At 43.9% G+C, this 20,843-nt stretch overlaps 1 protein-coding gene across 5 annotated transcripts in view; it reads right to left on the bottom strand.

Annotated features, from left to right (window-relative positions):
- Nucleotides 1-2,111, bottom strand: part of LOC138826174 (ligand-dependent corepressor) — a 97,790-nt gene extending 95,679 nt beyond the window's left edge. For 3 of the 5 annotated variants that reach the window (XM_070021317.1, XM_070021321.1, XM_070021322.1), the window contains exons 1-2: nucleotides 2,014-2,111; nucleotides 1,046-1,119 (exon numbers count right to left, since the gene is read on the bottom strand). The gene's annotated coding sequence lies outside the window, so the exon portion shown is untranslated. Of the gene's footprint in view, nucleotides 1-1,045; nucleotides 1,120-1,380; nucleotides 1,448-2,013 lie in introns of those variants that run through there. The other 2 variants (XM_070021319.1, XM_070021320.1) reach the window with 2 other exon arrangements.
- Between the last annotated feature and the right edge of the window lie 18,732 nt (nucleotides 2,112-20,843).

Genomic DNA, 20,843 nt, shown 5'->3' with positions numbered 1-20,843 from the left:
CTGTCTTAGGATGGTGGCAAATAACACATAACTCAGAAATGCTTAAGCCAAATTAACATTTTGACGGGTTTGAAAGAATAAAACAAGCAGACAGAGCAGAGCAAATGATAGCTAAGAGCCAAAGGGCTGTTTCCTGGATAGAACTGGCCTTGGATTGGCTGGACAGAAATTTTAAGATATATTCTTGTAAGACAAAATCATGCCCCCAAAAACCAACTACTTATGCCTTTACTATTTACACATTCTTAACATGTACTTTTAACCTTTGAACAACCAAAGTGATAACAGATACCTTACAGCTCACATTATTTTGGATGTTAGTCTAAACCCTTAATAAATTCACATTACCCATTTAAGAAAAAAAAAAAAACACTCCCAAAACAGAAAAGCTTATATTCTCTAAGTAAAGGATACCTTACTCTTTCACTCGTTTAAAGTTTCAGTTTTGCTGTTTAATCTACTATAGAACACATCTCTTGTCGGACACCGCAAAGGGCAGACCCTCCTGTCAAGCTAAAAGGCTCAAACACAAAGACTAACCTAACCAAGTGCTGTAATTCTTCCAAACTGAGCCTCTCCACACCCCCTCCACCCTTCCCCCCCAACAGATATGTCTATTAAATCAGTGTCTGTTCTCCCCCTCGCACAACAAAGAGAACTTCTCACCGCATGAAATTGCCGCTGAATGGACACCAGAAAGCAAGATTTGCATAATTCCTTCCAACGAAACCCCATCAGGAAAGAGGGGAAGAGGGGCCCAAGCGACCCTAGAGAGAATCTCCCAGATCCCGGTGGGGAAGAAGACATGGTTCCCCAGACTATTCTTCAGGGGAATGAGGGGTGGGCTGGAATTCTGGACCTCCCCGAGGACTGGGCGTGGGGGGGACCGAGGACGACAGGAGGGCATTTCCTCACACACCAGCAGCCGCAGCCGCCAAGCAAAGACGAGGAAATAACAATGCTGAGGACAGGAGAGTCAGACACAGGGATGGACCGGAGCTAGGGGGCGGTGGGCAGAGCAGAGACACCCACACGGGCCACTTACTTTTTGGAGGGGGGTCAGATATATTAGTTAAGCCCTTAGGGTCCCGTCGGCCGCCGCACAGAGAGAAACGGGACCTTGGAAGAGAAAAACAGACAAAACACACAGTGTGAGAGGCGCAGCCCGGCCGCCCGGCCCCTCCCGGGCGTCCCCGTCCACGCTCCCTCCGGCCACCGGCGAACGCGCCGCCCCGTGGCCACCCGGGTCCGGGAGGCGCCGCCGCCGACCAATCCCGGAGGGAAACCGGGGCGACCCCCCGCCCAGCCCCACGGGCGCACTCGATCTCACCCACGCCTCCCCGCCGCGGGAACACCGAACACAAATCCGCACACACCGACCCGTGCGTCCAGGACTAACTCCCCGGCCGCCGCCGCCGCCCCCCGCGGCCATGACACCCCACTTGGCTCGGTCAGGAGGACGCGGGGCCTGTGACAGCTCCGGCTCCCTCCGCCCCCATCTCCACCTCACGCCTCGCACACGCCCGAGAGAGCCGGGCGCCCGCCCGCCCGCCGCGCGTGCCCGCGGGGACAGGGCGCGCCGCCGGCGTGGGGGAGGGGTGCGGAAGGAGAGCCGGTGAGGGCGGCCGCGGCCCCGTGCTGCCCGGTCCTCAGGACACCCGGAACAGCGGCGGCGTGTGGGACCAGTCTCCACAATGAGCCGGCGGCGCCCGGCACGGGGAGGGGCGTGGGGGGGGGAGAGGAGGACGCGCGCGCCGAGAGCCCGCCCCGGGAGGCGCGAGGGGAGGGGACCGCGGGGCCGAGCGCCGAGCCCGTCCGGAGGTCGCGCGCGCTCGGGCGCACTCGCGCTCCGGGGGGTGGGGGAGGGGGCCGACCCAAGAGGGCGCGCGGGCCGGAGCAGCACAGCCTCTGCCCCGCTCCCTCCCTCGTCCCGGGGCGGCCGGCGGCGAGGAAGCCCGCCAGCCAGCGGCGGCCGGAGGAAAAGTGGGGGGCGGGGAGGGGGGACGGTCTCACCTACACGGTGAATGAGCTTGTGGCGCCACGAGTCCAGTTCTTGCCGAAAGCCGCGTCTCTCAACGGAGCATTGCTGCCGCCTACACACCCTCGCCATCTTCTGCCGCCCGCCCGGCCCAGCCTCCGCCGCGGCTTCGCGCACGCCCAGCCGCGTCGCCCGGGGCCGCGCACGCACCCGCGGCCTGGGCGTCGCGCCTCCCGCCGGGGGCGGCGCGGGGGCAGGCCTGGCCTCACCTCGCCGTGGCCCCGGGGTGGCCGAAGGCGAGCCGTGCCTCGGCGCCGACCCGCGGTTCCCGAGGATCCTCGGCCGCGTCGCCGCCGCCGGCAGCCGCCCAGGACCGCGCCTTCTCCCGCGCGAGCCCTCACCGCGCCGCCCTGGCTCGGTCCCCCAAGGCCACGGCTGCCCCTTCCCTCCCTGGGGCTTTTGTTTTTCCACAGGCCCCATTTATCACTACCAACCTGCCTGTCGCCCCACACCAACTGTTGCGAGTTCCGCGTCACTGCTGCCTCCAACTTTACGGTCGAAACTGCTCCAGTCGGGAGCCTGTGTAAGAAGCAAAAATTAGAATATGAGCCCGGATAGATGCAGAGATACCGAGACCTGAGGCTTGCAAACGGGTCTTCCTAAATTTTTAGGAGACAGCCAATTTTCCTAAGCCCTGTAAAAAAAAAAAAAAAAAGGAGATGAAAAGTTTTAAGTTAAAATAAGAGGTTTCTACAGTCAGGCTCATCACAGGTGAGAATCTCCAAACAGATTAAAAATTGCGAGAATGGATTTCGAAAGCAAGCTTGGGAATACTTACACCAGACTGTGGAGAAATGCCCTAATTTCGGGTTTCGGGGAAGGACTCGGAAATAATTATTCCACCTCCTAGAATAATTAAAGGCTCTTAAAAATTGCTTGATTGGGGGGGGGGGGGAAGAAGGGGTAGGAAAAGTTTGGGAGAACTAAAGGGGAAAGGGGAGTGGGAAGGTTTTTTAAAAAAAAAAAAAATCAAAAAAGAAAAGCATCCGGGAAACAAGACCCGAGCCTCAAGGCTCAGCCTCTTTCCCGCCTTTGGAATTTAAGGTCCTTTCATCCTGCTTGTAATATTTAAATTTAAAGACCAAGTCCTTAAATACTTAACCAATCTCAGCGATGTATCACTTTACATTGAGGCTGGGTTGTCCTTTTTTAGAACCAAATACTTGTGGAATGAGGGAGTGGCATTTCTAATCCTAAAAGCTGATTGGGTAGGAGTGACTTAAATTGTTTGGGTGGAAGGCACCTTTGTCCCCTTACCCCCTTCTGAAAACCGGAGATCAAAAACCAGTTCTTTAGGGGAAGGAGGATGGTGACTCATGCCTGTAATCCTAGCTACTCTGGAGGCTGAGATCTCCAGATTAAGGTTGGAAGCTAACCCACACAGAAAAGTACTGGAAATTTTCCATCAAAAAGCCAGAGTTTTTTTGTTTTTTTTTTGAGGCTGTGGCCCAAGTGGTAGAGTGCCAGTCTTGAGCAGAAAAAAACTAAGGGACAGTGCCTAGGCCCTGAGTTCAATCCCCAGCACTTGCATACAATAAATAAATAAACAATTCTCAGAAGTTGATACTCTTTCACTGGTGTACTGTCAGATGAACAACCAAAAGTACTGAGTTCATGTGTACATATTATCTTGAGTGGTGGAGGAAAGGATGAATATGAGATAAAAGATTGTTATGAATAACAGTCCCTTAAATGTGATGGAAACATATCACCAACCTAAAACTTCCTTTATTCACCACTAGATGGTGGAATTGAGTCTTTGGTAACTCTTAAAAGATTTTTCTGTAGTATTTAGAAGAAATGTGGTTCATAAAGATTTGTGCTGGTCCTAGGGCTTGAACTCAGGGTACTGTCTTTGAGCCTTTTTGCTCAAGATTAGAACTATACCACTTGAGCCACAGCTCCATTTCCCTTCCATTTTTTTGGGGGGGGGGGAGGTGGAGGGAGTATATTGGAGATAAGAGTCTCATGGACATTCTTGCCCCAGACTGGCCTTGAATAGCCACCCTTAGATCTCAGCTTCCTGAGTAGCTAGGATTACTGGTATGAGCCACTGGCACCCAACTTTCACAAAGTTTTTAACTCTAAAATAAGTTGATAATGAATATGTTTTAAAACTACCCCACATAATTTAAGAACCATCAAATCAATGATAATATTTCCTCAGTATAATCTCTTGAAGAATCTCAGACATACAGATTCAGGGACTTCTAGAAACTTCAGAGATCAATTCTAAATTGAGACATAAATTTTCTCACTTGAGCATGGAATTAGTCCAGACAAATAAGGTTAATTAAGGTAACATAGCTGCTAGGTAGAAGGCAGCAAAACCCAGAAGACAAATTCCCAATTCTCACTTAATGCTATTTCTACTAGTCCACTTTGAATCTCAACTTCTGCATCATTTAATTTAGGACCCAAATATTCTTCACTATTCACAACATCCTAGTTAAGAGACAGTTTCCTGGATCACAATAATAGTAAGTAGTGTTAGCTGCATACATATTGTAAGATTAACATCAGAATAACAATGCTATGAATTGAACATTGTTTGACCACATTTTCCATTGTAGAAACGCAAAATTCATTTGCCCAAGGTCACACAGCTACCAACTGGCCTGACCACAACTTACCTAAGATCTCTCTAACACCATAGCCCTCTAAATTGTTGAATCCCTCTACAGGACTATTAGCAGAGGATTCTTTAATTCTGTGTGAGATAATTCATACACAGATCTTATCTTAATCCAGGCACAGTTGTAGGCACTTGAAATGCACAGTAAACAATGAGGGGTTTTGTTTTGTTTTGTTTTGCCTTTTTAAGCCAGAGTTTCACTACACAGCCCAAGTTGTCTCTAATTCACAATCTTTCTGCTTTAGCCTCCTGAGTGCTGAGAATAAAATACAATTTCCAACTTCTGCTTTGGGCTGTCATGTGAGAAGGCCTTCATCTGTCAATTCTTTTCCACTGCAGGAAAGTCAAACAGTGAAACACAGCAGTTAGGACAGGAGGATCCAAAGAGAACATGATTGAAACCTGGATCCATTCCTTCTTGGCTATGTAGTTTGATCTATGAATTTTTCTGGTCATTAATTTCTGTAAGGTCCGCTCCTGGATGGCGAGCAGACTCCACCCAGTACCTGCTGTTACCTAGGCAACTGGGATACCTGGAAGAGGTCACGTCTGCATCTGCTGAGGTCACATCTGAATTTGATGTGGCCACACCTTTCTCCGCCCATACCCTAAGATAAGGCCTAGCCCGGGCCCAGATCCCTCTCTCTGTTCTTTTCTAGCTCTCCCTGCTCTCTTGCTGCTCTTTTCTAGCTCTCTCTGCTCTCTCGCTGCTTTTTTAGCTCTCTCTGCTCTTTTCTAGCTCTTTCCTCTCTTTCCCAGCTCTCTCTCATTCCCAGGCCTTTCCCAGCCACGTGGAGTGCCAACCTTGCCTGGTCCCAGCAGGTCTACTGAATAAACCTACCCCTTACCTGAATACCACGTGAGTGCTGCTGTTCTTATTCGGCTACCTCTCTCTCTGCTCTTGTCTAGCTCTTCTCAAGCTCTTTTCTCTCTCTTTCCTCTCTCTCTTTCTCAGCTCTCTCTCTTTCCTAGTCCTTTCCCAGCCACATGGAGTGCCAACCTTGCCTGGTCCCAGCAGGTCTACTGAATAAACCTACCCCTTACCTGAATACCACGTGAGTGCTGCTGTTCTTACTTGGCTACTTCTTTTTAAAAAAACTAACAATTTCCTCAAATGAAAAGATGATAGTAGTGTTAAAGATAGTGTTGGTGTGAAGGTTAAGTAAAAGGCCATCCATGTGCCAGGATTGGTTAGCATGAGATGACCCTCAGATCTCTGATTAGGTCAAGTTGCCTGTGCAGTTTGGAAAAAACTGTTTCTTCTGTGAAGAAATGACAGCATTGGCATTGGCCTTTAAAAACAATATTACCATCTGGTACCAGTGGCTCAGGCCTATTATCCTAGCTACTCAGGAGGCTGAGATCTAAGGATCATGGTTCAAAGCCAAGTCTGGGCAGAAAAAGTCCATGAGACTCTTAATACCAACTAAATACAAGAAAACCAAAGGTGAATCTGTGGCTCAAAATGGTAGAGTGCTAGCCTTGAGCAGAAAAAGCTCAAGGGCAGCACCCACGCCCTGAGTTCAAGCCTCATGACCACCACCACCAACAACAACAATAAAATATTATAATAATAACAACAACAATATTCCCTACCTTCCATGTTCCTAGATTGGAAGAATTAACATTGTGAAAATGGCAACTATCCAAAGCAATCTATAAATTCAATGTAATACCCATCAAAATCCCAACATCATTCTTTAATGACATAGAGAAAGCAATCCAAAAATTCACATGGAATAACAAAAGACCCCGAGTGCAAAAGTAATACTTAGCAGGCAGAATGGTTTTGGAGGAATAACAATACCAAACTTCAAACTCTATTACAGAGCCATAGTAATAAAAACAGCTTGATACTGGCACAAAAACAGGCCTAAAGACCAATAGAACAGAATGGGGGAAAATTAGTTGTCAGTGTGTCACAGTATGCTTTTTACTTACCACATACTTTTAGTTCTTTCTGTTTCTAGATATGGTAGCATTTCACTTTCTGGACCCCTATAGTTGAGTAAGTCACATACTTCTTGTGGTCCATAAATTAAAGTAAGCAGCAATGCTAAACCTGACCCTCAGGCTGGTATATGACTGCTGACTGCAAGCTCAGCATCCTCCTCACACTCCTTGTGTGATGGCAGCAGAAACATTGGAGGTAGCAGCTGCTCTGTCAACGCTGGTCCCTGAGTGAACCTGATGACCTGAGCCATTTTGCTTACCCATAATGTGAAACTGTGGGGGTCTTAAAATATTCAAGTTCTGGGTCAGTTTCTTACTTCAGTTCAAGTAGATAGTCTTTGACTTTTCCCAAATGGAAAATATCTAGGTCCAACTTAGGCTCAGTCACTGAAGAGCTTCTCCTACAAGGGAAACTATGGTCTTGATTTCTAGCATGGACCAGTTTTATTTTCCCTTAAAGACAGTTGCTGGTAGTTCATGCCTGTAATCCCAGCTCCTCAGAAGGCTGCACTATGAGGAAACTATGAGCAGACCCACACAGGAAAATCCGTAAGACACTTATATCCACTTAGCCACTGAAAAGCTTGAAGTGGAACTGTGGCTCAAGTGGTAGAGTGCCAACCTTAAGTGAAAAAGCTAAGAGATAGCCCCAGGTCCTGAGTTAAAACCCCAGTACTTGGAACCAAAATAAACCCCATATTCCTAATCATATACTAAGTATTCTTTTTCTCTGATTCCTGTCATTCAGTAGGATGTAAGAGTCACCTATATTGCTACATGGATTTGTTACCTATTCATTCCCATTGATGAGTGCCATGTATATGCACTCAAGTTTATCTCTCTTTACTGTTTATGGACATTTAGGTAGCTCTCAGTGTTTGACTGTACACACAATGCTCCAATGTCTGTTTTGGTCCATATCTTCTGGTGAACATATATCTGCAATTCTGTTGAGTGGATACTTAGGAGTGGAATTGTGGATCCTTCAATAGAATATATTAATCTAAGCATGTAAAATTGTAAGCATTTGTTCAACTTAAGGAGATACAGTTTTCCAAAAGTACTTGTAACAATTCATATTCTTGCCATCAGTGGAAGATGGTTCTGGAAGCTCCAATAGTTGCATTTTGATTTTTTGTTTATAATTCTTATTTATTTTAAAAATAACTTGTGAAATTAAGCAACTTTTCATATATTTTTTTAGCTACCTAGGTACTTTTTTGGTGTGTAAGATGCTTTTCACAATTTCTTATTTTGGGTTAAATTTTTATTTTATGATATATTTTTTAGTTATAAAGTAATTCTTAGCTGGGTGTTGGTGGCTCAAGCTTGTAATCCTAGCTACTCAGGGGGCTGATATCTGAGGGTGGCAGTTCAAAGCCCATCTGGGCAGGAAAGTCTATGAGACTCATCTCCAGTTAACTACCTAAAAAACAGAAGTGAAGCTGTGGTTCAAAGTGGCAGAATGCTAGTTTTGTACAAAAAAAGCTCATGGACAGTGCCCAGGCCCTGAGTTCAAGTGCCATGACCAACAAACAAAAAAAGCAATAAAAACAATAAAGTTATTTACAGAGGTAGATAAGTAGACAGATTCATAGATAAATAGATAGATAGATAGTCACCAGAACAAAAAGCAATGCAGCTGGGCACCAGTGGCTCATGCCTGTAAACCTAGCTACTCAGGAGACTAAGATCTGAGGATCTCGGTTGAAAGCCAGCCCAGGCAGGAAAATCCATGAGATTCTCTTATCTTCAATTAACTACCAGAAAACCGGAAGTGGCAATGGGACCCAAGTGGTAGAGCGCTTGCCTTGAGCTGCAGAACTCAGGTATAGCGCCCAGGCCCAGAGTTCAAGACTACTTTAAGCTTTACTCTGTTTAGGAAAAGAGTTCAAGAAATATGTACAGGGATATGTCAGTCTGGCCACATACTAAATTGTGAATGACACACACACATATACACACATAGGAAAACATCTTCAGGACCTGAAAGAAGAGAGCTTTTTATGAGTTACAAGAGCACAAATAAGTTGGGGTCACTAGAATAGTGCTAAGAGACATTAGAGTTCTGACCAGAACAAAATGAGAGAGCCAGGCACCTGGCTCAATCCTGTAATCCTAGTTACTCAAAAGGCTGAGATCTAAGCTGGGTGCCCATAGCTCATGTCTGTAATCCTAGCTACTCAGGAGGCTGAGATCTGAGGTTCGGATTCAGAGATAGCCTAGGTAGGAAATTCTGTGAGACCCTTATCTATAAAAAACTACTCAGGAACCCAGAAGTGGCATTGTGGCTCAAGTAGTAGAGTGCTAATCTTGAGCAGAAGAGATGAGGGACAGCACCCAGGCCCAGAGTTCAAGTTCTACGACCAAAAAAGAAAGAGGCTGAGATCTGAAGATCAAGGTTCAAAGCCAGCCCAGGGAGAAAGGCCCATCAGACTCTTACCTCCTATAAACCACTCAGAAAAAGCTAGAAGTGGTAGAGTGCTAGCTGGTAGAGCACTAGCCTGGAGCACAAAAAGGCTCAAGGACAGCACCCAGGCCCTGAGTTCAAGCCCCAGGACTGAATGTAGAGAGAGCATGTATAAATAAAATTTTTTAAATTACTAGACATGAGAAGGAAGAGAAATAATAAATAACCAGGGAGGAAGACAGAAACTAGAAACATAGTAAAAGAAGGTCAAGATTCTTAAAGAATATTAAAATAGCTCTTACAAATACATGACCCCCTTGGGAACCAAGTTCATGCCTTTTCCCCAGGAAGTATTAGAAGGCCAAGAACTAACAAATACAGGCATTGGTGTTAAGTATATACCTGGATTCAGAACTTTCACATATTAGCTATGCAAAATTTAGAAAATTAAATTGAGCTCTGGTTTACTTAATCAAAACGGGAAAAAAGAATATTTACCTCACAGAATTATTTTAGGATTAAGTGAAATAATATACAAGGAATGCCAACACACAAATAAAAGATTACTTATCTGTCATAGTATAGGCATTCCATGAAATGAGAAAAGAAATGACTAACTCCAAGAGCTCTATTCAAGCCCAGCAGAATCAACATCTGGCCCCAGTGTAGCATACCAGCTCTGTTGGAAACATGAATATTACATTGTCAAACCTGTTCAAGGCCTCAAGCAAGTTAGAAAATAAAGAAGAAAATGACAACTGTGGTCTAGCTTCTTGGGATGAGATGCCAAGACAAAAGTGAGTTGGGTACTAACATTCCAAGGATCTCTTTAGAGGGCACCAAGGACCAAGTGGTGTCCAGTAGCCCAAATGGAAGTGTCCTGCTCAGTTACTGATTAACTGTGGGCATCCCTCTTGCCACTCCTCCTTCTCAAACACAATTAAGTTTAAAATAGCACAATTGTAGGGAATACTGGGTAAAATATAGGTGTCTGGTGTTTTGAGTGAGAGTGTCCAGAATATAGGCAACAAAGGTAATCTGATTGGAAATCCTTTTGAACTGGGTACTGAAGGCTCACACTTGTAACCCTAGCAAGTCAGGAGGCTGAGATCTGAGGATCAAAGTTTGAAGCCAGTCCAAGCAGGAACATCCAGGACACTTTTTTTTTTTTTAGTCAGTCATGGGGCTTGAACTCTGGGCTTGGACACTGTTCCTGAGCTCTTCAGCTCAAGGCAAGCACTCTACCGCTTGAACCATAACGCTAGTGGTTTATTGGAGATAAGAGTCTCACGGACTTTCCTGCCCGAGCTGGCTTTGAACCACGATCCTCCTCAGATCTCAGCCTCCTGAGTAGCTAGGATTACAGGTGTGAGCCACCGGTGCCCTGCTTCCAGGACACTCTTATAACCAATTAACTAACTGCGTGTGCACATGCCAGAAGTAGAGCTGCAGCTCAAGTGGTAGAATGGCAACCTTGAACAAAAATGATAAGTGAGGCAGCAGGCACTGATAGCTCTTGCCTGTAATCTTGTTTACTCAGGAAGCTAGGATCTGAGGACTAAAGTTCAAAGCCAGCCCAATCCAAAAAGTTGTGAGACTCTTATCTCTAATTTATAACAGAAAAAGCTTTAAATATCACTGGGGCTCAAGTGGTAGGGTGCTAGCTTTGAACAAAAAGAGCTCAGGGACAGCACCCAGACCTAGAGTTCAGCCCCAGGACCAGAAGAAAAAAAATAAACTGAATAGATGAAGAGGGAGAAAAAGTCTGTGTGTATGTGTGTGTGTAATTATTTTCAACAAATCTCAAAAGGGCCAGCCAGACTCAAGTAAAATAAGGAAGTAAATTTAAAAATTCAGATAAGCTGGGCTTAGAATGTGGCTCAGTGGTAGAGTGCTTGCCTAGCATTCATGAAGCCCTGGGTTCCATTCATCAGTACCACATAAACAGAAAAATCTGGAAGTGGCGCTGTGGCTCAAGTGGTAGAGTGCTAGCCTTGAGCTAAAACAAGCTCAGGGACAATGACGGTGCCCAGGCCCCAGGACTGGCAAAAAAAAAAAAGTTAAAAATCATATAAGCTCCCCTCCCACCAACCTCCTTTTTAATTTTAAAGATTATTAAAGAGATATTGGACAGGCTTTTTCTAAATCTGCCTCCTCCTTTGTCTTCTTTCTTGTCTTCTTTCAGGTCCTATTTTCCTGTGTGTGTGATTGTGTGTGTGCACCCGCACTCATGCATGTGCACACATGCATGCACATGCATACACAGTTTACTATTCAGCCAAATTGAGGTATTCCAGAATATATTTCTTGAGCTCTTTTCCTATACAAAGTAAAGCTAAGACTAGCCAAGGGGATCTTGAAAAAGAAAACTACCACCAGAGGGTTTACCTCACCAGCCTCTCCTCAAACCCTTTTTCTTTTTTCCCATCGGTCGTGGGGCCTGAACTCTGGGCCTGGGCGCTGTCCCTCAGCTCTTCAGCTCAAAGCTAGTGCCCTACTACTTGAGCCACAATGCCACTTCCAAGTAGTTTTATTGGAGATAAGAGTCTCATAGCTTTTCCTGCCTAGGCTGGCTTCAAACTATGATCCTCAGATCTCAGTCTCCTGAGTAGTTAGGATTACAGGCATGAGCCACTAGCACCCAGCCAGCATTTTTTTTTCCAGACAGAAAAGAGTTTACTGGGGGAAGAGCAAACTGCCAGCCCTCATGAGATGGAGGCCTGTGGAGAGAGAGGGAAGAAAAACAGAAAAAGAAAAAGAGGTTTTGGGGTTTTTTGGTTGGTTGTGGGGCTTGAACTCTGGGCCTGGGTGCTGTCCCTGAGCTCTTCAGTTCAAGGCTAGCACTCTACTGCTTTAGCCACAGCACTACTTCCGGTTTTCTGGTGGTTTATCGGAGATGAGAGTCTCACAGAAGCTGGGCGCTGGTGGCTCACGCCTGTAATCCTAGCTACTCAGGAGGCTGAGATCTGAAGATCACAGTTCAAAGCTAGCCTGGGCAGCAACGTCCATGAGACTCTGATCTCCAATAAACAACCAGAAAACCAGAAGTGGCAATGCGGCTCAAGTAATAAAGTGGTAGCCTTGAGCTGAAGAGCTGAGGGACAGCGCCCAGGCCTAGAGTTCAAGCCCTATGACCACCACCACCAACAACAAAAGAGTCTCACTTTCCTGCCTGGGCTGGCTTTGAACCATGATCCTGAGATCTCAGCCTCCTGAGTATCTAGGATTACAGTCATGAGCCACATGTGCCAGATTTGGCCTTTTTTTTTTTTTTTAATGGCAAAAATCTGGAAATTCTATCAATGAAAGAAGTTCTGAAGATTACTTGTACTTTGAGTGAATTCTCCCATCTTACCCACCCAAAACCATTGTCTGAGGATTGAGAGTGGCTAGATTGTGTAAAAGCTGTAGATGAGAACCTAAGAGCTGCCATTGTGAGTCTTTAACTCCCATTTTCGGTGAAGGGAGCTTTATCTTTCTCTTTTTCCATTTTTTGTTAATCCTGTTATACTAAAATAAATCTTGGGGAAGGGAAGGTGGCTCAGTGGTAGAGCGCTTGCCTTGCATGCATGAGGCCCTGGGTTCGATTCCTCAGCACCACATAAGCAAAAAGAAAAAAGCCGGAAGTGGTGCTGTGGCTCAAGTGGTAGAGTGCTAGCCTTGAGCTGAAGAGCTGAGAGACAGTGCCCAGGCCCAGAGTTCAGGCCCCACGACTGAACCCCAAAAAATAATAAAATAAAAATCTTTGCTAAAACTTTCACCTAGTGAGTCACTCCTTTCTATGAGACACTATGAAATACTTTTTTGTGAGTGTATCTCAAGGACTTGTGATTTTGCACGGAAACTAGGAAGCTGAAAGAAGCCCTCATCCATCCTCTGGTGATACTTCTATTTACACTGACAGAATCAGATCCAAGTTCTGGAGTGGAGACAATCAGGGAGCCTTCTGAACTGGGTGTTGGAATCTCTAAAATTCAAAGTATGGAATCCAACCTGAAGACATGGATTCTGAGCCTTCTAGGTCACAAATTCTGGCCCTAAGGGACCCTCTAAGCCATGCCCAGAAAACATCTGATGGAAGCTTAGGAAGGTTGTGGGAAGAGCACTAGCTAAGCACAGCTTTAACTTGGGCTTTACCACCTAATGCTATGAATTTTCTGGCCCAATCACACCATTGTTCTCAAATTATACCTGGAGCCAGGAACTGGTGGCTTCCCTACTGTAGTCCCCACTACTCAGAAAGCTGAGATCTGAGGACTACAGTTCAAAGCCAACTTGTTTAGAAAAGTCTGAGACTTTTTTTTTTTTTTTTTTTTTTTTGGTCGTGGGGCTTGAACTCTGGGCCTGGTCACTGTCCCTCAGCTCTTCAGCTCAAGGCTAGCACTCTGCTTCTGGAGCCACAGCACCACTTTCAGCTTTCTGATGGTTTATTGGAGATAAGAGTCTTAGGGACTTTCCTGCCCAGGCTGGCTTTGAACTGCGATCCTCAGATTTCAACCTCCTGAATAGCTGGGGTTACAGGCACATGGCTTTTTTGGTTGTTGTTGTTTTCTGGTACCATTCTTTGGGCTTGAACTCGACCCGGGCACTGCCCCTTAGCTTTTTACTTTTCTCAAAGCTGGCCCTCTATCACTTGCACCCTTTCTAGCTTTTTGCTGGTTTATTGTAATTAAGTCATGGATTTTTCTTCCTGGGCTGTCTTGGAGCCAAATCCTTAGTCTCAACCTCTTCAACCTCTTGAGTAACTAGTATTACAAGCATGAGCCACAAGCACATACCTAAAATATCCTTTCACAATATGCTTTTAGAAGGTGTGTAGACTTTAAGAAAAAATCATAACAAGTGTTTATATTTTCTGCAGATATGGCAAAGGTGTGAAGGTAGAACATAACTAAAATCTGAGACAAGGTCAGTTAGGCAGGCTTATTTGTTGCAGGACTTCCCAGGGATCTTGTCTTATTGGTAAGCACTTCGCCTTTTTAAGAAAGGATCTGGTATTTAACATTTAAAAAAAACCATACATTTGACTATTGAAAGCCCTCTTTTTCATTAGTATAACAGAGCAATTATCTTGTTAAGCTAGGTCAGGAGGTTGTACCTCTGAGACTGTTGATAAAAGGTGCTTTTAGAGGTAACCTTCTTAGGATCTTAGTTTCTTCGCCTCCACTATATTTGACAGAAAGTCTTAGAAGGAAGTACAGGGCTGGAGCTGTAAATGGCTGTGTAAGCAGGTTAAAAGCACATTAGCTCCTATATGTCATCTGATAACCCACGTTAGATCTTAGAACACAAAAAGGACTTTAGGGGTTTGGGGGAAAAAAAAGCCCTAGCGAAATCCAATCTGCAATTTAGCTACTACTAGTTAAAACAGTGGCATATAGTCTAGAATTTAGTTAATAGCAAGGCTCTAGGTTCAGCTCTGTTGACCACAGGTATAAGCAGGTAAGGATTTACATGGAGCATACTAAACTATCTTTGTAACTTTTCTATAAGTCTAGGGCTATTATATAGTTAGAATACTTCCTTTACTCTTTTTTTTTTTTTTTTGACAGTCCTGGTGCTTGAATCAGGGCCTGGGATGTTCCTGAGCCTCTCTGTGCTCAAGGCTAGCACCCTACCACTTTAGCCACTGTGCCACTTTTGGCTTTTTCTGAGTAGTTTATTGGAGATAAGAGTCTCACAGACTTTCCTGCCCAGGCTGTCTTCAAACCACAATCCTCAGATCTCAGCCTCCTGAGTAGCTAGGATTATAAACCTGAGCCACGGGCACTGGGCTTATTTAACTTTTTTAAAAAACACATTAGAAGCCAGGCACCAATAGTTCATACCTATAATCCTAGCGACTCAGGAAGCTGAGATCTAAGGCTTATGGTTTGAGGCCAGCTTGGGCAGGAAAGTCCATAGAACTCCTACCACCAATTAAAGTGAAAAAAGCTAGAAATGGAACTATGGCTCAAGTGGTAGTGTTAGCCTTGAGGGAAAAACTCGAGCACAGTGCCCTGAGTTCAAGTCCCAGGGTCAGGATACACGCATACACACAGATATCTAAAAGAAGGATCACTTGAACTGTTTGCAGATGTTAAACATTAGAGGCTGCTCCATGAGTTTTACTGATCCTGGACTAGACTCCTTATATCTCATATGGGATGGTCATGGAGAGGTGTTTATATTACCAGCAAACTCCTCCAGGACCCAGCTGAAATAAGGAAGTGTCAGAATTGCGCTCCCAAATTGTAAAGGGCTGGAAAGTAATGTTCTAATGCATACTTCAGCTTCCAGAGGTATGAGCTGTTTGAGATTGCACATCTTGTTTCTCCACCTGTCTGCTTAGCCAATTACCTATGACATAGTTTAACTGATTGTACCTAAGGTAATTTTTTTGTCAGGGTAAAGTAAAAGAACTTGATGGTGGGTGCTCATGCCTATAATCCTAACTATTCAGGAGGCTGAGATCTGAGGACTGCAGTTTGAAGCAAGCCTAGACAGGAAAGTCTGTGAGATTCTTATATCAAATTAAGTACTAAAAAGCTATAAGTAGAGCTGTGGATCAAGTGGTAGACTGCTAAGACTTGAGAAAAAAGCTCAGGGATAGCTCCCAGGCCCTGAGTTCAAACCCTAGGACTGGTTCTAAAAAGGGGGAGAGGCATCCTCAGAAGTTAAATCTAGAAAGTAAACTGAAAAAGCAGATAGACTCCCCTCCCACCATCCCTCCTTTTTTAGATGTTAAGTTATAAGATTAGCAAATATGGAAGGAGTTGTCTAAATCTGCCTTCTCTTTAAAAATATAGGAAGGGCTATCTAAAGCTGTCTTATCCTTTAAAATGTTAAAACAAAACAAAACAAAACAGAATTCTTCAAGGTTAGTAGACAAAAGAAAATGAAAAGGCAGGCAATGTGTGGCAAAAGGTAGTCTGGGAGGCTACCTGAGTTTGGGGTGGACCTCACTCATTTATCTACCCCAAACTCATTGTCTAAGGATTATGAGTTGCTACATGGCATAACCACATGTATTAATTTACCCAGCTACAGTTGGGAACTGTCATTTTGAGTCTTTAACTTACACATCCTGCATGGAGAGTAAAAAAGGTTTCTAATTCTTCCTCTTGAACCCAGCTATACTAAAAATAAATCATTGTTAAATTTTTTACTTTGTGAGAGTCTTTTCATGTGTGGGAAACTCTGAAATGCTTTTCCTGAGTGGGTCTCAAGGACCTGTGATTTTGTGTGAAAACGGAAGGTGAGGGAAGTTCTCATCCATCCTCTAGTGGCAAGACTACTGTTGGAATTCATTTGGCATCCCTCAGTGGGAGTATCATTATGTATGTGTGTGGTTGTCCTTATGACTGGAAATGATGTTCATAAGACTTCCTATTCTAGTGGACACAACTGCACAAACCAAAAATCACAGAGGTAGAGAGATGATGACAGGGGGTGACATTGATCAAGATGCATTGTACTCCCAAACGGACAAGTTGAATTGAAACGCCTTTGTACAATTATTTAAGGATAATAAATAAGGATAACAAAATAAATATTTTTTTTAATGAGGAAAGGAATTGGATATTCTTTTAGAAGTCCATCTATTAAAATACAAGAGATAGCTGGGAACCAGTGGCTCATGCCTGTAATCTTAGGTATTCAGGAAACTGAGAAGCCAGCACCAGCAGGAAAGCCCATGAGACTCTTTTTTTTTGGTCCGGTCATGGGGCCTGAACTCAGCCTGGGCGCTGTCCCTCAGCTCTTCAGCTCAAGGCTAGCGCTCTACCATTTGAGCCATAGCACCACTTCCGGCTTTTTTCTTTTTGCTTATGTGGTGCTGGGGAATCGAACCCAGGGCCTTAGGCATGCAAGGCAAGCGCTCTACCACTGAGCTACCTTCCTAGCCCCGTGAGACTCTTATCTCCAATAAATTACTCAGAAAAGGCTGGAAGTGGTGCAGTGCCTCAAGTGGTAAAGAGCTAGCCTTGAGCACAAAGAAGTTCAGAAACAGCATCCCTGCTCAGAGTTTAAGGCTCAGGACTAGAATAAACAAACAAACAAAAAACAAGAAGATAGAGGAATTGTTCTTCCTTACTATAAGAAATACTGCAACTGAAGTATTAGGGACTAGCCAGATAAACACATTCAAAATTCTTCCCTCTGAGAACTGAAGAGACTGGCATTATTTATGTCTAGCCCTATTCCATTCACACAAAGTCTACCTTCACCAAATCTCAGCTCTATTATAAGTCATGTTGGTGTTGGATGATACTTAGGGGTTCTCTCAGCTTCCCAGTTTCTATATAAAATAAAATAAAATCCCATGTCCTTTCATGAGATCTACTCATGAAAAGCATTTCAAAGTGTCTCATCAAAAGTAGGGTCTTAGAAGTAGCACTGTGGCTCAAATGGTAGAGCGCTAGCCTTGAGCTGAAGCACTCAGGGACAGTACCCAGGCCCGGAGTTCAAGACCCACAACTGACCCCAAAAAAAAAGAAAAAAAAAAGAAAGAAAAAAAAGTGGGTCTCAGCTAGGTTTTGGTGGCTCACATCTGTGATCCTAGCCACTCAGAAGGCTGAGATGTGAGATTGTAGTTCTTTTCTTTTCTTTTTTTATGTTGGTCATGGGGCTTGAACTCTGGGCCTGGGTGCCATCCCTCAGTTCTTCAGCTCAAGGCTAGCATTCTACTACTTGAGCCACAGCGCCAGCTCCCAGTTTTGTGGTAGTTTATTGGAGATAAGAGTCTCACGGATTTTCTTTCCCACGCTGGCTTTGAACTGTGATCCTCAGATCTCAGGCTTCTTAGTAGCTAGAATTACAAGCGTGAGCCACCCGCTCCTGGCAACATTGCAGTTTTAAGCCAGCCTGGGAGGACTATCTCTGAGATTTAGCTCCAATTAACCACCAAAAAGCTAGACACAGAGCTGTGACTCAAGTGGTAGAGCACTAGTCTTGAGTTAAAAAATACCTCAGGAACAGCACCCAAGCTCTAACTTACATATTATTGTGAGGTATAATGTCTGAGGGTTAATTTTAGTAGTTAAGATTGGAATAAAAGTACTTGTTTGCCAATTGGCTCAAGGATATCATGCAAAACCAATAGTACATGGCAAATTAATACCAACAAAATTGACAGAGTTTGTGAATTTGTTATTCGACAAATTCTGGCATTGTGGAAAGATAAAAATGACTGTCAATGTTTCTGACATAGCTCACTCATGGCATTACTGAATTAATTTTTCTTTTTATGCTAGTCCTGGGGCTTAAACTCAGGGTCTAGGCACTGTCCTTGATATATTTTTTTTTTTTTAATTTATTTTTGGTCCGGTTGTGGGCCTGAACTCTGAGCCTGGGCGCTGTCCCTCAGCTCTTCAGCTCAAGGCTAGCGCTCTGCCACTTGAACCACAGCACCACTTCTGGCTTTTTTCTTTTTGCTTATGTGGTGCTGAGGAATCGAACCCAGGGCCTCAGGCATGCAAGGCAAGCGCTCTACCATTGAGCCACCTTCCCAGCCCTGTCCTTGATATTTTTGCTGAAGGCTAGTGCTTTGCCTCTTGAGCTAGCCTCAGATCTCAGCTTCTTGAGTAGCTGACTAGGCATGAGACAGGGGCTCCTAGGAAATTACTGAACTTTATAGGTGTCATTATTTAGATCTTTTTCTACCTGTAACCTGACTGCTTACAATTATAAATATTAATATTTCTTTTAATTTAAAAGGACTAGATTCCAGCTGGGCATCATTACAGGCTGATGCTTATAATCCTAGTTATTTAGGAGGCTGAGATCTGATGATCTTTGTTCAAAGCCAGCCTGGAAAGGGAAGTCCTGGAGACTTTTATCTTTAATTAACCACCCAAAAAGCCAGAAGTGGAGCAGTGACTCAAGTGGTAGAGTGTTAGGTTTGAGCAAAAAACCTGAGAGACAACACCTAGGCCCTGACTTCAAGGCAGGACCTACACACACACACACACAAATCTCTCTCCCTTTCCCTCTCCCTCCCTCCCTCCCTCTCTCTCTCTCTCTCTCTCTCTCTCTCTCTCTCTCTCTCTCTGTGTCACACACACACACATACACAGAGGATTAGATTCTTATTCTTTTAAAAGTTTGGAAAAGACACAAAATATTCTGTAAGAAGCTATTCAACCCGCCATTGAGATAAGACCCATGCTTAATATCTAAGGTATATTTTCTCTCCCTTTGTGTTTATTTTATTGCGACAAGCTATATATTAAAGTTATATTCTGATTATCTCAAGTGTCAAAAAATGATAAAAGATTTTGAAAGAGGGGAAATTAAAGAAAAAGATCCATTAATATCCTGTCTACCTCACATCTCTGATAACTGATAACAATGCAAATACTTCTGGTTTTACACATGCATATGATTCTGTTGTTTGGTGGGATAAATTAAGTCCAAATCCCCAAGAGGATAAAGTCAGTGTTGTATATATTTGTAAATTCATTGAAATATTCCTGCTTGACTTATTCACATGAGATTCTTTGAATTCTCTTTTGAACTAGTTGTCACACCTTACTGGTTATCATACCTTTCTGGGTCCCTCATTAATTGATGAATTAAATTAAAAATTTAAAGGTATTCACTTTGTATTTGGATATTGAGAGTTCACCTTAAAATTTTCCTTCCATTAATACAAATAACATTATAGGGTAAACACTTCTCTTTTAAAATTATTTATGAATATATGTTATCAATTCTATAACATGAAGTATTGCGTGAATGACAATTTATTCATCCATCCTATAGTTTTCTTCTACTGTTCCCTTAGATTGTTTATAAAAAGGAATATAATGAAGATCCTTTTGCATAAATTCTTGTCCATATATTTTCCTTCTTAAGATATATTTCTGTGAATAGTACTCTGAACTGAAACGTGTTAATACATTTAAGTCTCTTGAAAATAAAGCAGGTTATCTGCAAGAAAGAAGGCTGAAGTAGGGTGTCAGTGGATCATTGTAATCCTAGTTACTCTGGAGGTTTAGATCTGAGGATCATAGTTCAAAACAGGTTTAGGCAGCAAAGTCCATGAGATTCTTATCTCCAATTAACAACCAAAAAGCTAGAATGGAGCTGTGGCTCGAGTGGTAAAACACTAGCCTAGAACAAAAAAAGCTCAGTGACAACACACAATCCATCAATTCAAAAAATAAAATAAATAAATAAAACCACTCTATTCTTGTTATCTATAATTTGCAGAGATCTCTGAAGTCAAACTTTTGTATAAGTGGGTGAAGTGACAAATTAGAGGATGATTTTCAGTAGCTGCCAAGATACAATTCATTACAGGGAATTCCCATTACCTTCTCCAAGAAGTACACACACGCACACACACACACACACACACACACACACACACACACACACACACACACACACACACACACACACAGACTTCTGGCCATTTGTGTGGTATTTAGGGAAAAAGAATGAGGATCTGCAAGAAGTCTGAGACCTTGACAAAAAGTTGGGCGAGTCTCTGAGTGCCCCTCCAAGAAAACCCTTACTCCACTTGTCTGGAAAGGTCCCACCTGGGATCTTCATCTGATCCCTGGGAAGGAGGAAATCTGTTGGCACCATTTTGAGGGCAGAAGTCTCAGGTTAAGCAATACTAGGGAATCTGGGGGGGGTCTGTCCCCATCTCATTTGGGAAGGATTATTATCTCCATCTGGTGTTTCTTTTGTTAAAGATTCCAGCTGTTGGCCTTGGCTCTGGGGGTGGATACTCCCATCCATCTGTTTGTTTGTTTTGCCTGGTGTTTGTGTGTCATGTTTAATATGAGAAACACAATATCTGTTCCATATGGAAGTCC

The sequence above is a fragment of the Dipodomys merriami genome, unplaced genomic scaffold (genome assembly GCF_024711535.1).
Source record: "Dipodomys merriami isolate MVZ:Mamm:240054 unplaced genomic scaffold, mDipMer1.0.p SCAF_14, whole genome shotgun sequence".
Taxonomy (NCBI): domain Eukaryota; kingdom Metazoa; phylum Chordata; class Mammalia; order Rodentia; family Heteromyidae; genus Dipodomys; species Dipodomys merriami.
This window is presented reverse-complemented; position numbering and strand designations above follow the sequence as displayed.